General features: G+C 45.9%; 1 protein-coding gene and 1 long non-coding RNA gene across 6 annotated transcripts in view; both read left to right on the forward strand.

The window, feature by feature from the left end:
• The first annotated feature begins 10,410 nt into the window (after nt 1-10,410).
• On the forward strand, nt 10,411-15,095 carry LOC132515135 (uncharacterized). Its single transcript, XR_009539060.1, has 3 exons — nt 10,411-10,606; nt 13,878-13,925; nt 14,328-15,095. It is a non-coding gene; the product is annotated as an uncharacterized LOC132515135 (long non-coding RNA).
• A 1,597-nt stretch (nt 15,096-16,692) lies between these two features.
• LUZP1 (leucine zipper protein 1) overlaps nt 16,693-24,936 on the forward strand; it is a 133,494-nt gene continuing 125,250 nt past the window's right edge. For 4 of the 5 annotated variants that reach the window (XR_009539061.1, XM_060141157.1, XM_060141159.1 and 1 more), the window contains exon 1: nt 16,693-16,769. The gene's annotated coding sequence lies outside the window, so the exon portion shown is untranslated. The remainder of the gene's footprint in view (nt 16,770-24,936) is intronic. The other variant, XM_060141158.1, reaches the window with a different exon arrangement.

Consider the following 24,936-nt stretch of genomic DNA (forward strand, 5'->3'; position numbering starts at 1 on the left):
CAGATGCCCCCTCCTCCACAGTTTCTACCCAGGGACCGTCAAAGGATAGGCCAGCTTAGGAGAAAGATCAGCTGTTTTCTGCTCTTTCTTATTATTACCTGAAAGCTGCCCATGCCTGGAGAACTGCACACTAATTAGGCCACATGAAGATCAGATTAAAAATAAACTTATTTCCCATGACCACAGAGGAAGCCGGTATTTGGGGCTTTACTCCTTCCCCCTCTGCCAACATCCTTGTCATGCTCCTAATTCTTTCACAATTAGTCACAAACACACGCACAGCATGATGGCGATGATGCTGGGGGAGAGCAGAGCCTTGTCTAGGACAGGAATTTGCTAATTTCTGATGTACGCAAGTGTGGCAGACACTGCAGGATTCACGTCTAGCAGCCAATCCTGCTTCCTGCCATCAATCAGGTCAAATGGCAACAGGCCAGTTCCCCCAGGAGGTGAATCCTGATTGGTTTAAACCAGTTGGAATACTTCCATTCCCTTTACTAGGGATTGGTCAAGGGATGGATATGTGACCCAGTTCTGGCCAGTGGGATATAAGTAGGGAAACGAACTGGTCAGATCTGCCAGGGACCAAGGGGGTTCCCAGGATCTGAGAATTTAGGTACAAGATGGAGAAGTACCTTGCCAACCTGGAGAAGCTGGTTATTCAAGATGTAAGGGGAAACACAACATTGTAAATCAACTATATTTCAAGTTTAAAAAATAAATAAAATAAAAAGATACAAGGGAAAGTTGCTAGGGCCTTTGGAAAGATACTCCTTGCAGGGAAAGAGAGACATGTGAGGAAAAAAAAGTTCTAAAAATGTTCTTCCTTCTTGGGAGCGGTCCGGTGAGGATGGGAAGCTTGGGCAGCCATCCTGTGATCCTGCAGGAAAAACCTTGTGGATGCCCTGAGGATGGCAGAGGAGAAAGAGCAAGCCCACTTCCTTGACTGCATCACTGAGGCACCAAAGCTTCCCTGGGACTGCCTGTCTCGGATTACTTGTTAAGTGAACAGTAATCATCCTTATGATTTAAACACTGTTCGCTGGATTTTTCTGTTACTTGCTACTGAACGCATCGAGACAGATAGCAGGAGGACACACCTCTCTCTTGCTACCCGGTCCTCTCACGGGTTGGATGGCAGCAAGTTTGGGCAGTACGAGGCACTCTTGGGTTGGCAGGGGGTTGGCGCCTTGGGCAGGGAAGTGAGGACAGCCAGAGGACGTTTCTCAGTGTGAGCCAGCCAGTGTGGTAAACAGGTTATATTCACTGGCTGCTTTAAGAGGCAACCCAGGGATTTCCAGTGCAGCACGGGTACTCCCTGAGGTCCATGGGCTCAGGGTGACTCATCTGAGGTCACACTCACACTAACTAGTTTGAATCTAGGTCCATCCCATCCAAAGTGCATGCTCTTTCTCTTCACAGCACTGTCTTGGTTACATCGTGAAGAAGGGATAACTCCTAGAACATTCTTGGTGACAGGGAGATCAGTGCCCATGAGACACCCAGGCCATCTTGGTCAGTACTGACTGTTCTTCCCACTGGGCCCAAATCTGATTTCCAGTAACTTCCACCTGCCCGTCCCTATCCTGCCTTTTTGAAACCTGGAGGCCAGGGCTGTGTCTCCTCAGGTGGATCAGCCTCATGCCTCATCAGAACTTAACGTAACCCAGGAAGGAATTGGCCCATATTGCACTTGTTGTCAAACTAAAGTGCCAAGTCTTATACATGCCTAGTGCTTTCCAGCTGGCTACATTCTCCTGCCCCCGGTCCCTGATTCTGTCTCTGCACAATTGAGCCCAAGGGGAGGACTTTTCGTTGATCCATGTTACATTTCTTCTTGTAGGTTCCTACACATCATTCTGAAGATTAAGTGGGTTCTGAATCCTGATTCTGTCAGCCTCTATAGGTGCTATCTCTCCCAGCTTTGTGGGATCCTCGTAGTAAACGCATCCCAAATATTAAAGACAGTTACATCTATAAGGGAGAGGGTCAGGGCCCCTGGACAACCTTCTCCAGGCTAGCACTGCCAAAGGTATTGGTACTACCCCCCGCTCTTTTAGTCAGGGTTCTCCAGAGACATAGAACAAATAGGATGTGCATTTATATAGAAAGAGAATTATTTCAAGGAATTGACTTACACAATTGTGGAGGCTTGATGAGTCCAAAATCTGATGGGGAGGATGACAGACTGGAGATTCAGACAAAAGTGTTCCACCTTGAGTCCAAAAGCAGTCTGGTGCAGAAGAGCCAATGTTGCTGGTGAAGCCCAAAGGACATCTTCTGGAGAAGTCTCTCTTGCTTAGGGGACGTCAGCCATTTTGTTCTATGCAGGCCTTCAACTGATTGGATGAGGCCCACCCACATAATGGAGAGCAATCTGCTTTACTCAAAGTCCACTGGCTTAAATGTCCATCTTATCCAAAAACACCCTCACAGAAACATCCAGAATAATATTTGACCAAATGTCTGGGCACTGTGGTCCTGACAAACTGACACGTAAAGTTAACCACTACCCACCTCTGCTTCCACAGCCAGGCTCCCTGACAGCACATCACTCTGGCCTATGATCTCTCATCTTGAGCCCCACAGGGACTCTCATTGATCTTTGTACTCTTAGTACCTGGCACGCAGTCAGTGCTGATTTAGTGATAACAATAACTAGCATTTATTGAGCTCTTACTGTGTACCCAGGTACTGCCCTAAGTATTTTATGAGCATTTAACTCATTTAACCCACATGAAGATGGTCCTTTTCCTATCCTCCAGATAAAATACTGGAAGTCCCAAGAAATTAGATAATTTGTCCAGTGTCACACTGCTAGTAAATGCTAGTAGAGCTAGAATTCCAGCCCTATAGTTAGTTATACCTCAGAATTCACACTCAACCCCAGTGGATGTGGTCAGGGCCAAAATGGCGTGTGGCTGTGAGGGAAAAGCACAGGTTTGGGAATCAGACAAACTGGGCTATGTATGCCAGCTCTTCCATTTACTTGCTTAATATCTCTCTGTGCCTCAGTTTGCTCTTCTGTATGGTGTGTATAACAATAACACTAGCCTCAAAGGGTGATTGGGACCTGGCACTGTGCCCAGGACTGTGGCGTTCAAAACCAGGGAGAGTATTGAATGAGCCTGGGCCGTGGGATACTCACAAGGAATTTTTGTTGAGCACCTATGTTCCAGGTGATTTACAGACATTTTCTTAAGTAATCTTCATATCAGCTCTGGGAGGGATCTGTGTCCTTCTCCCCCTTTTACAGATGCGGAAATGGAGTTCAGAGCACTCATGAATCACATAACCAGGCTGGGATTTGTCCCATTGTCCTTAGATATTGCTTAGATATCCCTCTATCCCAGGGATCATAAACTCAAGGGACTAAGGCTCAGAATGGTTAAGTAATTTGCACATTCATAAGTGAGTGAAGCTGACTGGTGTGATACAACTGGGAGGTGTGGGGACTCTGGTGACTGGAGCTCCTATGCCCTAACTAAAGGTGGCAGCTACTACTCATCTCTCACTAACTCGTGCCATACAGAAATGTGTCAGCTCTGCTGACTTTGAAGAGAGTAAGGAATTGGGATTTTTAATGCAATCCCCTTATTTTTAAATGTTGACAACTAATTTAAAAAACAAACCACTGTGCAACTATGCAGACAACTAAACAAACCTGTGAGCCAGATCCGGCCCCTGGGCTGCCATTTGGCAACTTCTGATCCTCCCTAGGCTATTGGCTAATTTCTGTACCCTGTACAGCAGTTGGATCCCTCACAGAGCTCACAGTTTATCTGGGGACCAAAGTGCATAAGCAGATTAGAAAACCAGACAGCCTGTCCACCACTGTCCTGTCCCATAACCCATCCTGTGTCCTGCCCCCTCAGCTTCCTCAGATGCCATCCTAGCCACCTTCCTGTCACAGGAAAGGCTGGCTTGTGGGGGAGGGAAAGGGACTGTGCCCTGTTTACACTGCCCCTGGCAAGGAGCAGATGCAAGGAGTCTTCTGCATCTGGGAGTCTTAGGACAGTGCATTTACCTGCTTCCCCAGGGCCCCCTGCAGTCTGCTCCCAAGGGCAAGAGCAGGGATTCCACACCTGGAGAATACCAGATGGGAGGGGACCTTCAAGGTCATCCAGGACAATCCCAATCAGATCATTAACATCAGAGAAGCCGCTCACATTTTGATTGCTTCATCCCCCAACAACTCGGTGAGGTGGGAACTACTTATCCCTATTTTGCAGCTGGGGAGACTGAGGCTCAGAATGGTTAAATAATTTGCACAGCAATTAAATTGCAAAGCCAAGATAAACATCTAATCATTGTGACCAAGAGCCAGTACTACTAGCTACCAGCCTGCACCACTTCCCCGAGCCACAGTCCCACTAGCTGCTTGACTCCTTCCCATTCCTGCCACGTTATCCTCGAGCCTCTGCTTACACTTCCAGTGACAGGGTACTCACTCCCTCTCTATGTTTTTAACCACAGCAACACTCCTTCAGCACTAACCAGGCACTAGGCCTCGCACTAGGCACTTTAAAAATGTTTTATGTCATTCTATCCTCGCAACAGTCCTGTGTGCTCCACATTATACCCATTTTACAGATGAGAGAACCAAGGCTTAATGTGATAAAGAAACTTGCCCAAGGTTACAAAACTAGTTAGGGACAGACTGGGATTCAAATTCAGGTCTGTTTTTTATGTAGCTCAGACTGAAAACTTCTTTTGGTTTTGGGGAAAGAAATATCTGTTCCCTTAAAGTAACGACCCTAATTCCTAGTTCTCCCATTTCTTTTCCCCAGATGCCCTCTTCAGATATTTGAAGGAAGATGTACCCCCTGAGTCTTTTTTATACCAGATTCAATATTCTGGCTTCTTCAACTGTTCCCCCATACTGTGTAGTTTTGTGGTCCCCCTTTCAGCTATTATTTTCTTCATCCTCCTATGAATGACTTACACTTTCTCCATGTCCCTTTCAAAGTTCTGATCCCAAATGGAACTCGGAACTCCAGACATGGACAGGAGTGTTACCTCCTTCATTGTACATACAGTGCTTCTATTAATACAGCCTCAAACCCAGTAAAGCATCTATGTTTGAAGCACTGTCCCATGCACTTGTGATAGAGAGTGAATAAGCCAGCGACTTCCCTGCCCCCCTGGAATTTACATTCTTCCCATTGAGCTAAAGAAGGAGGCAGAGCCACAGGTCACTTAAGTGAACTTTATTTATTATTATTATTATTTTTAAAATTTATTTTCTTTTTCAGTTTTTTGGCTGCGTCAGGTCTCCATTGCTGTGCACAGGCTTCTCTCTAGTTGTGGCGCGTGAGCTTCTCTCTAGTTGTGGTGTGCGGTTTTTTTCTTTTTTTCTCTCCCTAGTTGTGGCATGCGGGCTCCAGAGCACGTGGGCTCTGTAGTTTGCCGCACGCCGGCTCTCCTGTTGAGGCATGCAAGCTCAGTAGTTGTGCGTGGGCTTAGTTGCCCGCAGCATGTGGGATCTTAGTTCCCTGACCAGGGATTGAACCTGCGTCCCCTGCATTGGAAGGTGGATTCTTAACCACTGTGCCAACAGGGAAGTTCCCACTTAATGAACTTTAGACACAGATCCTAGCATGTCAGAGCTGGTAGGGCCCGATTTCTTCAGGTCCTTTTTTATAGATGAGGAACCTGAGCCCAGAGAGGGGCCGTGACAGACCCAAGATTCCACAGTGAGACAGAATCAGCTTCTGCCTTTTTCAGGACCTCAGGCGCAGGTGAGCCCTGGGGTCTCAGAGGGGAATGTAGACTGAGATGAAAATGCCACCCTGGAGAATTTGGCTAAGGGCACCTACCCTAGGCCTCCTTCCTCAGAGCGTCGGCAGAAATACTGGTCTATTCCATATATGCCCACCAGGTGGCACAGGGGCACCAGAGAAAGGCACAGAATCAACGATGAGTGGGCGCCTTCCTCATTCAGAGCAATTATTCCTAGCAAGTGGAAATAATGAGGTGGGAAGACTGCCTGCTCTGGGACGGCACTCAGGCAACTGTATACATTATATACATATACAGAGGTGAATTCTGCCTCAAATAAGGAGATTGCCTTGGGGAATTGTTCAAAACTTGGATACAGGCGTCACGTAGACTTGGTAGGAAATCTAGCTCCCCATTGCTGCTTTATCATGTCACCTCCTGACACCTAGCTTCTGACACGTAGAGTGGATGCAAGACAAGGTCCTCATTTCCCAGGGCTCTACACAGAGCCCGAGTTGCTTATGCCCTCTTCCTGACTGGTCCCTTTTCCAGGTGGATGGTGGGCAACTCCTGCTGGCAGAGACGTCTCGGTTAGAGGGCAGGGAGAAGATGAGGTTAATATTAGGAATCTGACAATCTCACAACACAGCTTAGGCCTGGCAGCTCGTTCACCTCACATCACACAGGAACCGCATGTGCAAAGGCTCTGGGGCTGGGAACTATGAATGTTTGGGGCGATGGGGGCCAAGGATGCCTGAGAGCAAAGAGAGAGTTGGAGAAGTAGGCTGGGCCTTGAGGGCTATACCAAACGATTGACTTTGAACTTTATCCTGGGAGCAATAGAGAGCTGCTGAAGGTTATTCAGAAGGGGGATGACTTGGTTAGGTAAGTGTTGAGACCCATCACCCTGATTGCAGGTGAAGGGAGGAATGGAGGTGGGGGAGCCTGGAGGCAGAGAGAGAGACCAACCAGGAGGCTGAGCAAATGAGAGCTGAGACTGGACTCTGTGATGGCGATGGTGGCGGGTTTTCCATCCACTCAGAGCTTCTGACCAGCTTAAGGCACACCATTAACACTTGTCTGTCTTGTCCAGGAGATAGTTCTCACAGGGTAAGGGGCTGCCCAGACAGGAGGAGAAGGTGGTCCCTACAGTGGGTGTTTCCTAGAAGATCCTTGAGGAAAACAGATAGCCTAGGCTAATGAGAGAGACAAGATCCTGGGCCAGGGTGCAGGGGAGATGCAGTGTGGTCTAATGGTTAGAAACACACATCTCTCTCGTGTCCCAGCCTAGCCAGTTCTTAGCTGTGTGACCCTAGACAGGTCACTTTGCTTCTCTGATATTCAGTTTACTCATCCATAAAATGTGGTTGCCAGTAGGGCTCACCCCTTGAAGCTGTTGTCAGGGCAACGTAATATGCTCAGTGCAGTGCTGGGTACCGAGGAAGCACCCAACACATGGAAGCCCAAGGGGGAGCTTCCGGTTCTCAACTCCCCTCGAAAACAGTCTTTTGCTGTGGCACGGTGGTCATTTTGGCTCTGCAGCACCTCATCAGGCCAGGGTGGCTCCAAAAACAGGCCAGCCTGGGCTGCACACCACACTGAATCAGGCCAAGGGAATTCCAGCCAGAAGCAAAGAAATGATGCCTTGGTCAGCCCAGGGCCACATTCTGCGGGAAATTACCATTTCTGTTCCACTTTTAAACAAAATTTTATATTTATTTATTTATTTATTTTAGCCATGCAGCATGCAGGATCTTAGTTCCCTGACCAGGGATCAAACCCATGCCCCCTGCAGTGGAAGCCCGGAGTCTTAACTGTTTCAACTTTTAAAGCATTAAAAGTGATTCTCCGTACTCCAGGGATCTCAGGTGAGATTCCTTATTTTAATTTTGTCAGTTTCTCCCTTACTTTGTGAGTGCTGGTGTAGTACAATCTTCCCATAGTTCCGGTCATTGTGGTAAGGGTTTTGTATCTATTCTTTCATGGAATCTTTATAGCAGCTCTCTTAGGTAGGTACTATTTGTTGTTATCTTCACTGTATGGGTGGAGAAACTGAGGCTTGAAGAGGTTAACAAATGTACCTGGGTCTGACACCAGCCCCTTTGCTTGTCACCACGACACTTACCTGCCTTGTGGACAGGTCATCAGAAAGGCACTTAGGGCACCCGAACAATCTGCCCCCAGAGTTACCTAGTGAGTAGAATGCCAAGGCTTGTCTGGACCAAAAGCCAATAAGAGAAATGACCATGGGATACAGGGCCCAGCAGTTGTCCCAAGTCTGATTGAGGCACAGTCCATTGTATTAGTTGGGGTCCCTTATATAATACATACCTCTGAGAGTGTAGTACAGGGAAAAAATTGTCTCTTCCACATCACTGACCTGATTCTTCCAATCAGACTGTAGCAACAGCTAATTCTTATATAGAATTCACCACGTGACAGGCCTGTTATAAGAACTGAATATGCCTTGGCTCATTTAATCCTCCCAATGACCCTAAGAGAGGGGTATTATTATTATATCATCTCCATTTTTTAGATGAAAAACAGAAGTACAGAGAAGTTAAATAACTGCCTAAGTAAGTGGTAGAGTTGGGCTTCAAAACAACACAGTCTGGCTCTGGGGTTTGTGTGCTTAATCACATGTTTACGACTTCCCATATAATTTGTAACTCATCCTGTTTCCCTCTTTGCTTTGACTGCCAGGAAACTCAGAGCCATGGTTTTTGCTCTGTCACAGTTGCTGTCCTTAGAAAACTTGACCTAGCATTTCTGCTATTATTAGTCAATTTTTCACCTTTCTTCCCTCCTTCTCCACTGTCCTTTGGTCCAGGCTTTCATTACTTCTTGATTCTTGCTCTTTAATTATCCATCAAATAGGCTTGCAGCTGCAATGCAAAACCCTTTTTGGAATAGACAAGACATAAGGCATCAGTGAGATGAACAGACTATTTCTGCCCAGCTGAACCAGGTGGACACAGTCAGTGCTAGATGGATGTCTTTTGAGCAACTTTTCTGTGACCAACATCATGCTTTGTGAAGTAGAGGACATAACAATGAACCTAAGTTGGTCCCAGTGTTAGTTAAGTTATGCTAACTGCTGTAATAGAGAAATCCTGAGATCTCAATGCCTAAACACTAAATAGAAGTTGGTTCAATGTGGGTACCATTCAGTCAAGCGACTTGGGTGAAACCCAGGCTGACCAAGGCTCTGCTGTGTTCAGCATGTGGTTTCCCAGGTTCATGTGGTGTTGGCATCCAGTTGGCAGATGGGAGAGAAATGAGAGAGCTTTGAGAAAGCATACATAGTTCTTAACTTGGATTTGGCCTGGACACGGCACACATTGTCTCTGCCCATATCCCATTGTCACATACTTAGTTGCAAGAGGTGCTGGAAAATGTAGTCTGGGCTGGCTGCTTTGCTCTGAAACAACTCTACACATGAAAGGGGAACATCTCTGGTAAATAGCTGGCATTGTTCCGGTTCACAAGGACTTAAAATTATTGAACCCTTATAAAATGGCTAAGGATACCATGCGGTGTGTATTATGTCCAAGAGGAGGGAAATGTTCTTCCTCTGTTTACAAGGAACCATGAGCAAAATGAAGTATTTATATTTTAGACCAAACATATTTGTCCAACAGGGGAATGGATTATGATGCGAGAGGGAGAGTTCCTCATGACAGGAAGTATTGAAGCAGAGGCTGAATTTTCACTTGGCTGAAGGCTCTAGAAGTAGTCAGGCTAGATGCTTCCTACTAGTCCTTCTAACTTTGAGCTTCTGTGCTAGGCTCCAGAGTCATCTCCGAGTGCCTATTTTGTGTCAAGTTCCAAGTGGGGTTTGGGGGACCCAAAGACAAAGGAGACAGGGTTCTGATTCTCAGGTTACTCACTGTAATGCGTTGAAATAGGACATCTGGGACGCAGGATAGTGGAATGGCCTGAGCTCTGGAAACAGGAGATTGGCATTTAATTCCTAGCTGTGAGACATCGGAGAAGCCACTTGGCTTCTCTGGTTCTCAGTCTCCTCATTTATAAAATAGGGACAATAGTTATCTTCATAGGTTCTGAGGATTCAATGATACAATTACATTTAGAGCATTTGTAGCACAGCGCCTGGTAGGTAGTGAACACTTTATTTTATTTGCAGTAATGTTTTTATGAAGGCCTTGGGTAAGTCACTTCATTTTTTCAAGCCTCAGTTTTCTCATCCGTAGGATGGAATTAACTTCCATCATGGGGCTGGAATCTTGCTGTGTGGTAGGGTCTGGGGTCTGCCTTTTCAGCTCTCAGCTTCCCGAAGCGGTAAGCGGGTCGCATCACACCCAGTGGGTAAGTACGAGAAGATTACGGACCGCAATCGGCACCTTCCCGGACAGAGGAGGAACCTGAGCGAACCAGGACGCGATTTCCTGGCTGCGCTCCCAGGAAGGACGTTTGTGCTGGGTCCCATCCCCCGGCCGGTCCTGCTCAGGAAACGTGGAGAGAAAGCCAGGAACCAGGCCTGCCGGGCCCCGTGGCCCCTCCACGCCTCCCCCCTCTGCTGCCCCCGACTGCAGGAAGCCGGCCGGCGGGAACGCCCTGCCCGGCGGGTGGGAACGGCCCCGCCGGCTTCCCAGGCCCGCGGGGGCGCGGCGCGGCGCTGTCACTGCGGCAGGCGCGCCGCCTCCCGCGCCGCCCGCACTCCCGCTGCAGGCGGCCCATTAGCATTGCAGGAAAGTGCTGCAGTCCTGGTCCCTCCCGGGCGCCGGAGCGGAGAGACTGGGTCCCGCAGGCGCCTACACCCCACCCGCCCCGGAGCCCACGCCGCGGGGGCTTAGACTGGGGAGGGAGAGGTGACCGACCCCTTCTTTTGGGAGGTGAGACGCTGAGGCCTGAGGGTTTGTAGGTGAGTGGCCCAAGGTCATGGCTAGTAAACAACAGGGCCAGAATTCGACCCGTGGTCTGTTTGACTCTAGAGTTTGTGCCTTGAGTCTGTGGTCCTGGTCCAGGTTCTTGAGGGGCTTCAGGTTCTTGTGGAGGCCCAAGAACAGGAGGCCTGATTCTGGGGGTTACTGATGGCCTCCTAGAGGTCTGTGAAAGCCTTGATTTTGTGTACAGCATCTTGTGTGTTGCATTTTTCCTCAAAGGTGTCAGCGACCCAAAAAAGGTCTCACCATAGCTTTCCAAGGCCCACGGGTTCCCCTGTGGGGACACCAGCTTTGTCCAGGCCTGAGCCTCCTCTGCAATCTATGTGGCATCTTAACGTCTCTGCAGGGGAAGGACTTGGGGTCTCTACAGGATCCCGGCCTCTTTCGCCTGGATCTTGAGAATCTTTTTATAGAATCCTGGGGTCTGTCTCTGAATTTGAGGTCCCCATGGGGCCCTGGTATATCTTTCTGAGGTTCTGAGAATCTCACTATAAAGTTCTATGGTCCCCATGGTGTGAGTTCTAAACCTGGGCCTCAGGATGCCTATGGACCCTGAAATTGCAGGCAAGACTTTGTGGGTCTGTCTGTATACATGTATACATGGGAGATGTTTCATGGATTTCACCAGATTCTTAAAGGGGGCCCTGATCCCGCAATCTTGGAAAAACATTGCTTTTGAGCATCCCGTGTTAGACAGACCTTGCTCCCTTTCACCAATAAGAGCCAGGGAAGAATAGGAGGGAGGAGATAAAAGGCAGTGTTGTTTAGTAGAAGAATATGGGTGTGGAGTCAAGTGTTCTGGGTTAAAATCCCAGATTTCCACTCAACAGCTGTGTGACACTGAACAAATTTCTTAACATCTCTAGGCCTCAAGGCCACCTCCTCTAGGAAGCCTTCCCTATGTCCTGGGTTCACTTAGGTCCCCACAACACGTCCCCCAAGCTCTCATTGCACCTGGGCTGATACTTTGTGAGATTTTTTTTTTTTTTAATTTATTTTTGGCTGCGTTGGGTCTTCATTGCTGCGCACGGGCTTTCTCTACTTGCGATGAGTGGGGGCTACTCTTTGTTGCAGTGTGCAGGCTTCTCATTGCGGTGCCTTCTCTTGTTGTGGAGCACGAGCTCTAGGCGCCGGACTTCAGTAATTGTGGCATGCGGGCTCAGTAGTTGTGGCTCGAGGGCCTAGTTGCTTCATGGCATGTGGGATCTTCCTGGACCAGGGATTGAACCCGTGTCCCTTGCATTGGCAAGCGGATTCTTAACCACTGTGCCACCAGGGAAGTCCCACTTTGTGAGATTTAATGCAGTTAATTAATGAAGTAATTAACTGTGCTTAATATTTTCTTGTCTCTCCACCCCACCAGTCTTAAGGTCTAAGAAGGCAGGGACCTTTGCTGTCTTACACATGTTAGGCTCTCAGCCATTTGTTATGAAATAAATGAAAGAGTGAAGGAATGGAGGGACTGCCAGACACTGCACTAGGGGCAGAAAGGAATTAGAAATGAATAAGCATTGTTCCACTCCTTGAGGAGGTCCCAGGCTAGTGGGGGGTATAATATGAGCTTGTGCAAGGAAGACTGTCCTAAATATGTTAATGGGGGGTAAACATTAATGGGGATAAACACTAATGGGGAAAGCACCAAGAGATCCAAAGATGAGTGAGAATCAGTCTCAGAAGAGTGATATAATGACTTCCCTTTGAATTATGTGTTATAACTTACAAAGTGCTTAACTTACGTAAAATATGCAGGTATGTCCTTACTCCACAGAGATGGGGAAACTGCTGCTGTGAAGAGTTCAGTGACTTGCCCGAGGCCACCCAGCAATCATGGCTGCCTAAGTACACAGCGCACTCACTTTGGAATTTAGCCCTCACCCTTTAGGAATTGAGTTTTGATGTTGTGAAGGTCTTGGTTTAGATCCCAATAGATGTGAGACTTTGGGCAGTTTACTTTATCTCCTTGAGTCTTGTTTTTCTAATCTGCAAGATAGGAATAATGACCTTCATAACCTATATGATGCTTGGTTTATAGTAAAGGATCCATAAGTGTTTGTTGAATGAATGTATGAAATACATGTGTTGGTGGGTGGTCTGAAATGTGAGAGGACTTAAAATTATGCCATTTGGGGGGTGGTAGGAGAAACTGAGGGTGATTCTATCCCTTCCCACTCTTACTTTCTATGATTCCTGTGAGACTTAAGCATTGGCCTCAACCACATTGTTCTAATTTATTGTTTGGAAACCAACAAAAGTGAACCAGCACGGGCTTGGTTAGCTTTCTTATTATATACATCTTTACTGCCTTTTTTCTGATGACCAAGTAATACATCCTCTTTGTAAAAAAATTTAAATTGCAGAAAGATATAATGAGGAGAAATGAAAGTGCAGGCAGGTTTAGGCACTGTAGCCACAAGATGCTGTCAGATTGTTACTCCTTGGGAGGTGGGGATGGGGCACAGGACAGGGAGCAAAAAAAGATTCTTCCTGTTTAAAGGTCTCTCCTACTGGCCTTGCTATGGTTCCTGGGAGTTCTGTTCAGAGTCTTGCCTCTGGCTATACCATTGAAAGTTCAAGTGCAGCTAAGGGCTGGGGAGACGTGAGAAGATGAGAATTGTCTGGGCTGGGGCTTTCCCTGGAATGCCATGAAGAATGAGGTGGAACCTGTAGAATTTTCTATGGCGTATGAAGAGTTGGTTCAGATGCCCATTGCTGATACACCTTGTAGCTGTGTCTTCATCCTCTTTCTCCCTCTTAGCATTCAGTAGAGTCTTTTTTGAAAATTCCTGCTATACACACACACACACACACACACACACACACAAAGAAACGCAAAATAAAAAGAAGGCATCGTATTTAGTTTTCTGTATTCTCCATTTTGTAATGCATATACTAAGCATATAAATTATAATTATGGGATCCTACTACTTCTGTAATTCTGCAACTTATTCTTACTCTTTTTTTTTTTTTAATTTAACAATACCCGGTAGACACCTTTTCTTGCCTATTCATGAAAATCTATTCCATTCCTTTTACCAAATGAGCTTCTTATGGTTGGAACTATTACCTCCAGTCCAGAGGCCAGCACATGAGAGGCCTTACTGGGAGGCCATGTTGGAATAGTCACAGCAGCCACCATATCCTGGCATGAACTAGATGCCAGGCTCTGAACTAAGCTCTTTCACATGTTATTTCATTTGATCCTCACAGCCCCTGAATGGAATAAATACTATTATTATTCACATTTTTCAGATGAGAAACTGAGGTGCAGAGACTTGAAAGCCCAAGGTCACACAACTGGTAAGTAATGGAGCTGAGATTTGAATCCTGATCTGTCCTGTGCCAAAGCTTTTGCTCTGAATGAATGAATAAGTGGCTGATCAGTTCATGGGTCCCAGAGAGAAGGTTCTGTCTTCAGAACCTCCCCTGTATGTCCCGGGTTCTCTCTTCCAAGTGTCTGCAATGCTTGGAATCAGCACATAGCAGGGACTCAGTAAAGGCCCTTTCTTTGCCTGCAGCAATCCTGTGGCCATGCCTTCCTTTCACGGGAAGTTGAATTTTGGAATCTCTTATTCTAGAAATAAGCTGTGATTTGTTAGGGGCTCTTGAGGACCAGCCCAAGGCAATTCAGAACAGCCATTTGCCTGTCCCCCCTCGCAGGAAATTAATCAGCACCCCAAAGCCCTTTCCCTCTTCCCACAGGCCAGCACTCTGGAAACACCCAGTGCCTTGCTGCAGTTCTGCTAGAAGACTGCGGAGTCGCCAAGGGCAGTTTAACACAGATCCATCTCTCTGTAAGGAAAACGAGAGGAGAGAGGCACAAGGGAGAACCGGGTCAGCTCTGCTGCAAAGGATGAGAACTTGAAGGCGTCCCCAGCCTGGACGGGTGCTGAGTGACAGAGACACTCTGGGGTATCAGCTGTGACTCTGCAGAATCCACCTGGGGTCTAAAAACTGCAGTTTCTATTCCAATGGCCATGTTCTGCAGGGCCCCTTTCAGTGAACCTCTTCCTCTCTCAGCACCTCAAAGTCTTCCACTATGAAATGATTAGGTGGATTATCACTAGGGATACTATCTGGTGTTAGGAACTAGAAATAATATTGATGATAATAATAATAAGAATGAAGGGCTTCCCTGGTGGCTCAGTGGTTAAGAATCCGCCTGCCAATGTAGGGGACATGGGTTCGAGCCCTGGTCCGGGAAGTTCCCACATGCCATGGAGCAACTAAGCCTGTGTGCCACAACTACTGAGCCTGCTCTCTAGAGCCCGTGAGCCACAACTATTGAGCCCACATGCCACGACTATTGAAGCTCATGCGCCTAGAGCCCTTGCTCCGTGGCAAGAGAAGCCACCGCAATGAGAAGCCTGCATGCCACAAGGAAGAGTAGCCCCTGCTCGCTGCAACTAGAGAAAGCCCGCGCCCAGCAACGAAGACCCAACCCAACACAGCCAAAAATAAATAAATAAATAAAATTAAAAAAAAAAAGAATGAAAATAAGAATGACAGGTACATTGTGGAAAACTGTGCCTGGTGCTTTCCACACAGTGTCTTATATAATTTTAAACCGAACACCACAAGGACTGTATTAATATGCCCATTTTACAGATGAGGAGAATGAGGCTCAAAGAGAGCTAGTACGGGCCAGAACACGGGTATATAATCCCAGGGTTTTCTGGCATCAGAACCTGAGCTCCACAAACATGTGTGGGCTCTGACCTCAAGGAAGTAAGGAAGTGCTAAGAAACAAAGGGGAGGTCAGTTTGACACAAGTTAAAATGTGTTCATGCCCACGTGAGAGTTAACACAATGCCATGGGTATTAAGAGTAGGGAGGGCTTCCCTGGTGGTGCAGTGGTTGAGAGTCTGCCTGCCGATGCAGTGGACACGGGTTCGTGCCTTGGCCCGGGAAGATCCCACATGCCGCGGAGCGGCTGGGCTCGTGAGCCATGGCCACTGAGCCTGCGCGTCCGGAGGCTGTGCTCCGCAGCGGGAGAGGCCACAACAGTGAGAGGCCCGCGTACCGCAAAAAAAAAAAAAAAAAAAAAGAGTAGGGAGAGTAGGGAGAGTCAGCTTCTGGCTGGGAGAAACTAGGAAGAGTTGTAAACTGAGAAGAGACAGCAAGGGAAGAGCATGAGCAATGCGCAGATGTGGGAAAGCAGTGGGTGTGCTAGGGGAAGTTTGGATAAACTTTGTGTGTGTGTGTGTGTGTGTGTGTGTGTGTGTGTGTGTGTAAAGGTAGGAAGAGATCACACCAGGCCAGGCATTTGGCCTTTATTCCATAGGCAATAAGGAGCTTACACAAGAGATATCTCAAGAGACCAGCTATGCTGCTGCAGTCAAAGAGGAAGCAGCCCTCAGTGCATCTGGGTCTGGGCTTGTGAATGCAACCCTGTGTCAGTATGTGGGAGGGCATCTGAGGGGAGAGTGTCTAGAGCTGTGTTCTGTACCATGCTGGAGCTGGGTCTTAGGCTGTCTTCAAAGGACCCCTCTCCCTTCTCTGGGCTCTAGGTACCTTGCACATAGTAGGTCCACAGGAAAATGTCATAGAATTATTGGTGGGCCCTTTGAAATCATCTGGTCATTGCCCCTTCCCATTTTAAAGAAGGCAAAAGGAGGGAACATAGATGGCAAAGGACTTATCTAGGATCACACATGGAATTAATAGCAGAGCTGGGGACTGGAACCCATGCCTCCTGAGTTCAAGCTGAGTTCCTTTTCCACACTTTGCTGAGTAATAGAAATAGTATTTTTTGAGAGATTACTCCATACTAGACCTTGGGCTAAATACCTTTACATGGATTATCTCATTTAATCCCACAATCCCCTGAGGGTGCCCCTTTTGAAAGCAGGACGTCTTGTCTTCCATTTCGATTTTCCACCGCGCGTAGCACAGGACCTGGGCACCTAGCTAGACAGGCGATAAAAACTTGGAAAAGTCCAAGTCCCGGGAAGGGGGAGAAGACAAAGGGGGAGGGACCGTCTATCAGCTCCGCCCCCACAAAGACCCCGCCTTCCAGGACGCTGACGTCACCTTCTGGCTCCGCCCCTCATTGTCAGTCTTGGGAGCCGGAGGAGGCGCCGGCCGCCGGGAGCCGAGCGCCGGAGCCCTTGGCGGGCGGGAGCGCGGGCCGTAGCCGCCGAGGTGAGGAGTCTGTGGGGAGGTGGCGGGAGCGCGGCGCGGGAGGCCGGGCGGGCGGGCGGAGAGAGGAGGGCGCCCGGAGGAGGAGGCCTGCCCCGCCAAGGGGTCGGGGCACCCAGTGGTGACCGGGCAGAACCGGCGGGCGCACCCCGGCGAGGGCTGGGGGGTTGTGGAGTTGAGGTGGGGGTAGAGTTTGAGCGGAATTTCGGAGAAGGAGCTCGGAAAGGGAGATCTTTGGAGAGAGACCTTGAGAATTCTTTTGGAGTTGGAGATTTTTCCTTTGAAGGGGGAGGGAAGGTTTTGAGAGACTTCTTGGTGGGAGCGAGAACCTGAGGAGAAATGTTAGGGGCCAAGAGCTGAGCAGAGGAGAGTTTTAGGGTCGAGTTTGGGAGTTGGGGGGTGGGGAGGCGCGCGGGGCCCGGTGGGGGCGGGGAGCGGTGCGGCCGGGCGGGGGGCCGGGACGCCGGGGAGGGGGCTGCGCGGGGCCCGTGGGCACCCGGGGAGGAAGGAAGTGATCTTACAGGAAGAGCCCAGGAGCTCCCGAGGAGGAGGAGGAGAGGTGGAGAAGGAGGAGGAGGAGGGAGGTTTGGGAGCGCTCAGGCTGGCGTGCGGGCCGGGCTGCGGGGCCCGGTGGCGGGGACGCGGGCTGGGCGAGGAGGGGGTCCCGCCGCGGCCGCCGCAGCTGTCCGCCCGCAGCGCCAGCCCGTGTCCCGGCCGATGCTGGTCTCGCAGCCAGACCGCTGGGCCGGGAAGGAATTCGAGGCATTCGCTTTGTTTAAGTTGCCAGTAGACAGTCCTTAGGACTAATTAATGGTGGAATCTGCTGGGGGACGCGGGCGAGCCGGGCCGGGGCCGCCCCCGCCCGCAGCCGCGGTGAACTTTCCGCATCGCGAGCGGCCCGCCTCCCTGCGCGCCCCCACCCTTACCCGGACGGGGAAAGAGCCATGGCTTCCCGGAGCGCTGGAATGAAGTGCGGTTTCTGGGGCCGGTGGCCTCGGGCTGCGGGGGCTGCTGAAGGGAACCCGGCGTCCCGGAGCGGCCGGGCTGGGGGTTCGGAGCCCGCTGTAGAGCTCCCTGGGGTGCCTGCGGTTTCTGTTAATAACCTTGGAGGAGGCTCTGCGAGCCGAGAAAGACCATCTTGCTTTGGAGCATCTGTTTCTTCGTCGCGTCAGTCCCTTTCCTAACACTGCAGAGCTTGTTGTGGCTTGTTTCGGAAATGCCGAGACCAGTGCTCACACTTGAGGGTGGGAGAGGGGAAGAGAATAGGCAGCCCCCACTTCAAAAAAAAAAAAAAAAATCCCTGCAGTGTGATCTCCGTAAAGCCCGAGAGACTGCAGATTCTCCGTCGCACCTTCACTGACTTGGATGACCTTGGGAAAGGAATTGTGCTTCTAGTGTTTAATCTGTCCATTAAGGAGAAAATACTCTCTGGACCTGCCTGCCTTTTTGGGGGTATTTTGAGAGGTGGGGTTTGTTCAGGGCGTTTTACGGACTGCTGCAGTTCTGGCCTAAGGAGTTGGACTGGTGTCAAAGCCTGGGGAATTCAGATCACCTATTAAGATTTTACTACCTAAGGTTAAGGAGGGAGGTGTTTGGATTTTAGGGGGTTGTTTCCCTTCGGAGAATCTGTACGGTGTGTTCCAGACGGCTTTCTGTTACTTTGCGTGCAGCTTTGGCGGCATTCATGTGGTTAAATTGAATAACCCCCATAGAAAAAAATTCTTTTCTTGTTAGAAATAATTGTTTTGCTCAGAATTCCCCTTGGGGCAGATGAAGGTTTTGCTCAATTTACTCAGAAGAATTTTCCAGGTTTCTAAAATTAAATCACTTCTAAACATAGTAACTGAAGTTTGAAAAACTGGAAACGGTGGGATGGGAAGGGAGTTGATCTAGAGTGATGAACAAGGAGCAAATACAGGTTCATTGTTGTCCTGTGATTACTAATAGGGATTGTGAATTAGCCTTGATTAATAGATATTTTCTTACTCTTAAATAATTTAAGACCAAGAAAGGGAACTAATATTGTTGAGTTGCCTACTCTGTGCCCAGTAATTGTGCTACATGGTATAGATCTCATATAGTCTTCACAACAATGCTGTGAGGCGGTAGTTGGCATCCCTGTTTCACAGATGAGCAAACTGAGGGTGACTTTCCTAAGTGTATGCATACAACTAGTAAGAAGTGGAGCTGGAATTCAAACCGAAGTCTGTTTCTAAGATCCACTCTGCATATTGGGTTGGGAGCCAGGAGGCCTAGTTTCCAGGCCTTTGACTCAGCCACTGGGTCACTATGGTTGCTAAAATGAGTCAATTAAGTCTGTTCCCCAATAATATTACCTTTTCTTCCAGCAGTGTTATCAGTAAGCTTTTGAGATATTCTAATTTTTTTGATAGAAAGACAAACATATAAGGCTGTGGTAGAGGTATGTTCTGTATGCTTAGGTGCTTAATTTTTTTCTTATGATGGAAGCATTTGTATTACAATAAAGAGCATAGAATTCATTTATGTAATGGAAGATGACGGATAGCTAATGGTCCTTCTGCTGTAGAGGGCATCATTAAGGAGACATTCATAATCAGAAATGGAACCATTTTTCATGGAAAAATTTTGGGACAGTGTTAGTTTATGAGTAGAGCACACACATTTCATACAGGTAGGACCCAAGTAGTCAAGCTGAAAGATTTGGTATAAACTTTGATGCACATGATAGATGCTCAGTAAATATTGCTGGATGAATGAATGCATGCATTCTCTTTAAAAAAAAAATCAGCTTTATTGAGGTATAATTTACATACGATAAGATTCACCAACCTGAAGTGTACAGTTTAATGAGGTTTGACAAATGCATACAGTTATGTGATCACCACAACTGCCCTCATTTGTTTAAACTGTGTTATCTCTTAGGTGTTGGTTAGCAGAGTGATCGTTGGGAATGCTGTGAAGTTTCTATGTTCAGAATCAATACTGGTGAGATCAGAGTGAATACTAGAGAGTCAGTGTGCCAACTTTGTAGGAAGCAGGGAAACCTTAGGTATCTAATGGTGAGGTGCATGAGAAGAGTAAGAGAGGTAGAGATGAGGACACTTGTCAGATCAGCAGAAAGATAAATTCGTGAGGAACCGGGTTTTCATTACTTTTTAGGATAGGGGATACACTGTGGGGAAAATAAAAATTATCCAAAGATTTATTAACAACTTGAATTTCTACTTTTGTTTCTTTTTTGAAATAGTAGCTCTTGTAATATAAAACTTAACATCTTTGGGTCTTCCCTGGTGGCGCAGTGGTTGAGAGTCCGCCTGCCGATGCAGGGGACATGGGTTCGTGCCCCGGTCCGGGAGGATCCCACATGCCGCGGAGCGGCTGGGCCCGTGAGCCATGGCCGCTGAGCATGCGCGTCTGGAGCCTGTGCTCCGCAACGGGAGAGGCCACAACAGTGAGAGAGGCCCGCGTACCGCAAAAAAAACAAAAAAAAAACGTAACATCTTTGGCTATACTTAAGAAGTGCTTTACACAATATGGTTGTTCAAATAATTCTTAAGGGTGGGGATGCTATAAAATGATTAAAGGCCTTGCCCTTCCACCTATGACAGAATATCCTTAGTGTTAATCTCTAACTTGTTTTAGCTAATATTCCACAAAGGGAATACATTAGGTAGGAATTGTGTCTTGCTGAGAAAACATAGATTATTTTTTCCTTCTCATAATTTCTGAAGTCACTGAACCTGTCCCAGTCTGCTTCAGCTCAAGTCCCTGTCTTAGAAAATGCTTGAAACTACTGTATCTGACCTGCTAGAAGAAGCCCTAGTTTTATCTTTGACTCCTTGTTTTTCTTTTCTTTTTTTTTCTTTTTTTTTCACCGTGCCACGCGGCATGCAGGATCTTAGTTCCCCGATCAGGGACCAAAGCCTGTGCCCCCTGCAATAGAAGCTCAGAGTCTTAACCACTGGACTGCCAGGGAAGTCCCTTTCTCGTTTTTCTTTGTTCATTCTATTTTTATTGTTGACTCTTAGATAATCCTCTTCTCCCACTTACAAATCTTGAGAATGGAAACCCATCAACCATTGGCCCTCCATATACCATTAGGAAATGATAATTAAATTAAAATACCAGTCTACCAATTCAACATTTTGGGTGGTGATAGAGAGAAAATAACAACTATGAGGTAGTCATTATCCTCTTTATACATGAGGGAGCAGTTACTGTTGGAGCTGTGAGGGGCAGACCATTGGTTTCAGCTAAGATGTGATTGATGCTCAAGTTTAGGATCTTTGTGTTTCATTACACTGCTGTATTGGAATTGGGGTGGCAAGGGAAGAGCTTGAAAATACCATATTAAAATATAAGCTAAAAGATAACGAGCATGGCTCACCTTTTTAGGCATTGCTGTTTTCATCTATTCCTTTTTTAATTTCTAGAGATACCGTCTCACATTCAAAGGAATTTATAGCTCATCCTTTATTGTATAACTCCCTTTCTAGACCCAGCATTTATTCTTTATAAACATGGTACTTTATATTCACTGGCTGCTTGACTTATTTTATGAAAAATCTCCTCCTGTTTTATATGGATCTGAAAGCTTCCACCAGGTTAATATGTCAATCAAGTCCTTCCATATTTGCATGTGCTCCTCTGTTCCCATTTTATCTGGACAGACTAATATTTTTAAAACATATGTTACTAAAAACTTGCAAAAAATTTAAAAAATTATTACAACTTTTAATTGAAGTATATAATATTTATATGTAGAAAAGTACACATAAATGTACAACTTGATGATTTTTTTCACAAACTGAATATACGCATGTAACCAGCACCCAGATCAAGAAACAGCATTGCCAGGACCTAGAAGCCCCTGTTGAGTTCGCTTCGGGTTCTCGCTGCCTTTCCACCCACCCAGGGTAATCACCATCCTGACTTCTAACAGCATAGATCAGTTTTTGTACTTTTGTAAAAATGTTTGTAAAACATTTTTTCAAAAGTACAAAACATTGTAAAAACAATGTTTTTACAAACAGTTTTTGTACTTTTGTAAAAATTGAATCATACAGTATATACTCTTGGGTCTGGCTCCTTTTATTCAACAGTATGTGAGTACGCAGAAACTTTTAATGGTTTTCTTTGGGGCTTGGAATAAAATTAAAACTCTATCTTGGTCTATAATGCCTTGTATAACCTGGCCTGTATGTACCAATGTCATCTTATGTTAGTTTCACAGTCCATTATGCTTCATTCACCCTACCTGCTTATTTATTTTTAAACACAAATCCTTTCCTACCTCAGGGCCTTTGTACATGTGGCGCTCTCTTTCTTGAATACTCTCTCCCCTGCTCTTTGGCTTCCTCCTTCAAGCTTCAGCTTATGATTCAGAGATACTTTCCCTCATCACTTTTTTTTTAAAATAAATTTATTTATTTATTTTTGGCCGCATTGGGTCTTCGTTGCTGAGCGTAGGCTTTCTCTAGTTGCTACTCTTTGTTGTGGTGCGTGAGCTTCTCATTGCGGTGGCTTCTCTTGTTGTGGAGCACGGGCTCTAGGCGTGCAGGCTTCAGTAGTTGTGGCACGCAGGCTCAGTAGTTGTGGTGCACGGGTTAGTTGCTCTAGGGGCATGTGGGATCTTCCCAGACCAGGGATCGAACCCGTGTCCCCTGCATTGGCAGGCGGATTCCTAACCACTGCGCCACCAGGGAAGTCCCTTTCCCTCATCATTTTATCTAGCTAATCCTTTCCTCTTATTCCCTATTACTGGCATCTGTTAACTCCCTTTATAACCCCTATTACAATTATAATGATATATCTGCTTGCCTGATTATTATCTGTCTTCCCAACTAGACTTCATGGGAACAGGGAACTCATCTGCTTTGTTCACCAGTGTATACCTAGTACCTAACACAGTGAGTGACATGTAGTAGGTGTTTAATAAATATTTAACGACCACATTCCCAATTCAGCACCTTTATTTCCATTATCTTCTGTCTTTTTCTTCTCTTATGCTGTTTAATTATTTCATTTTTTCCATCCTTCAAGACTCAGCTCAATTCCCCATCTTTGAAGTCTGTCCTGACTTTGCAATAGTAAGTCTCTCTTCTCTAAAATTTTGTGACATTTATTGCCGATACGCCTCATGTTCTTGGTTAAGTCACACTAGCATGTATCTTATGTCCTTAGTTGGGTCAGAAGCTTCTCACTTTCTCAAAAATTTTGCGGCTTGTTACGCTAGTGCCCCTCATGTTCTTAATTAACTTTATTAACTTGTATCTTAATTACCTAATTTTATCAGAAGCTTTTGGATTAGAAGCTAAGTTTGTCTTGGCTGGTACTCCCCTCAGTTACTTTCACTGAACTTTGCACATAGTAGGCTCTCGGTACAGTTTTAGATGATTGATCATAATGATGCTTATGTAAGTAATAATTTAATTTCTCAGGCTTATTAACATTTTAATTAGAATTCTGCTTAGTGTTTTCTCTAATCAAAAGGCTGAGAGTGCCCCAACTGCTTCAGGTGCTTAGGGTGTGAAAGTACAGGAGTCTAGACCTGCTGCAGATACTTCTGGAATCTGTCACTGGAAAAGAACTATGCACAGTTTCTTCTTGGAATGACGCTTAATCAAATGTTTGTCTAATGCTCTCAGATTGGAGCTATTAACTGAAATGAGATACTAGGTACTACCTCATTTGAATTACTCTGTTGTAACATTTTATTTTGATATCAACAATGAAAAATTTAAGCCAGTTAAATCTACTTCAAGCTACCTTCTCTGACTTGCCAATAAGCTCTCTCAGTAGTTATTTTTTCTCTTTTATTAACGGTAGAAGAATGTATGTACTAATTTCGTATGTACTTACTTTGAGCCAATTTAAGTGCAAATTTGAATTAGTAGTAACTGGGTGGTTTAACTTAATATACATGTAACACAATTGAGTGATAAATGTAAACCCATTTTTTAAGAGATGCGTACTGTGTATTTTAAGTTTCCTTTTTTTGGCCATGTGGATTGTGGGATCTTAGTTCCCCGACCAGGGATCACACCCGTGTCCCCTGCATTGGAAGGCGGATTCTTTACCACTGGACCACCAGGGAAGTTCCATGACTGCTTTTTAAAAACAAATATTAGAAGTTTACAAAATGAGTAGTTGTATATTTATTTTAGTGAGATTTCCAAACTGAAATATTTGGTATACTACTTTTGAACTTGTCTGTAGAGCGTATTTCATGTTCTTAATCCTGGTAAGTGTTCATTTAGGGCGAGTTATATTTAACTTTTGGAGATAAGTCTGTGAATGAAGTGAGTAATCAACATTGTTTTTGGTCATAAATGAGATGTAATTCTAAAAGGTGGAGACTAGGATTTTTTTGTGTATGAGGCTTGTCTTTTGAGACTCTTACAAATGGAGTTTCAAAAAGGTTTTGAGCCTTGGTGGCATTGTTGAAAGTGAGTCTTGCTTCCCAAGATGACTTGAATAACAGCACTCATTTTGAACCTCTATAAATAAAAATAATTGCTTGACTATAACTTGTTTAACTTGTATTATGATTGAATTGAAATTCTCTCTAATAAAGCATTATCTTGTATTAATATCAACATAGTTTTATTTGTAGCCTTTTAAAAATTCGTCCTTTTGTTTTGTCTAAAAAAGAAAGTTTTTATAAAGGGGGAGAAAGGAACATTTTTAGTTTGCTGAGAGGCACATCTGTATGGGAACAGATTTGAAGTTAATTACAGTTAAAAGGTATTTTCCTTTCCCACTTACCAAGGCATTATTTATATAGGTTTTCTGCATAGGCTAAAGAGTTTAGATAGAAAAATGACAGTATTTTCCTGTTTCTAAGTGTAAAATCTCTGCTTTTATCCAGTTTCAAGCATTTAACTGGAAAAGTTAAATGCCAGACAAGGTAGTAGAAGTAATTTTTTGGCTCTTTAAATCCTGAAACAGCTTTATCATAAATGTGCTGTCTTTCTAATTACCTGGGGTAATTTATCTGGTTTAGGCCATCTGAGTGATTTATATCTAACATCAGTGAATAAACAGCTCATTTAAGTCTTATATCAGTTCTTGAAAATTCTTCTAAGGATTCTTTCTTATTGAGGACTAATAATAAAACCTAACATTTATTGACTACGTGCCAGCCACTGTACTTAAGTGCTTTTTATGTCTTTATTTAATCTTTCTC

The sequence above is a fragment of the Lagenorhynchus albirostris genome, chromosome 2 (genome assembly GCF_949774975.1).
Source record: "Lagenorhynchus albirostris chromosome 2, mLagAlb1.1, whole genome shotgun sequence".
Lineage (NCBI taxonomy): Eukaryota > Metazoa > Chordata > Mammalia > Artiodactyla > Delphinidae > Lagenorhynchus > Lagenorhynchus albirostris.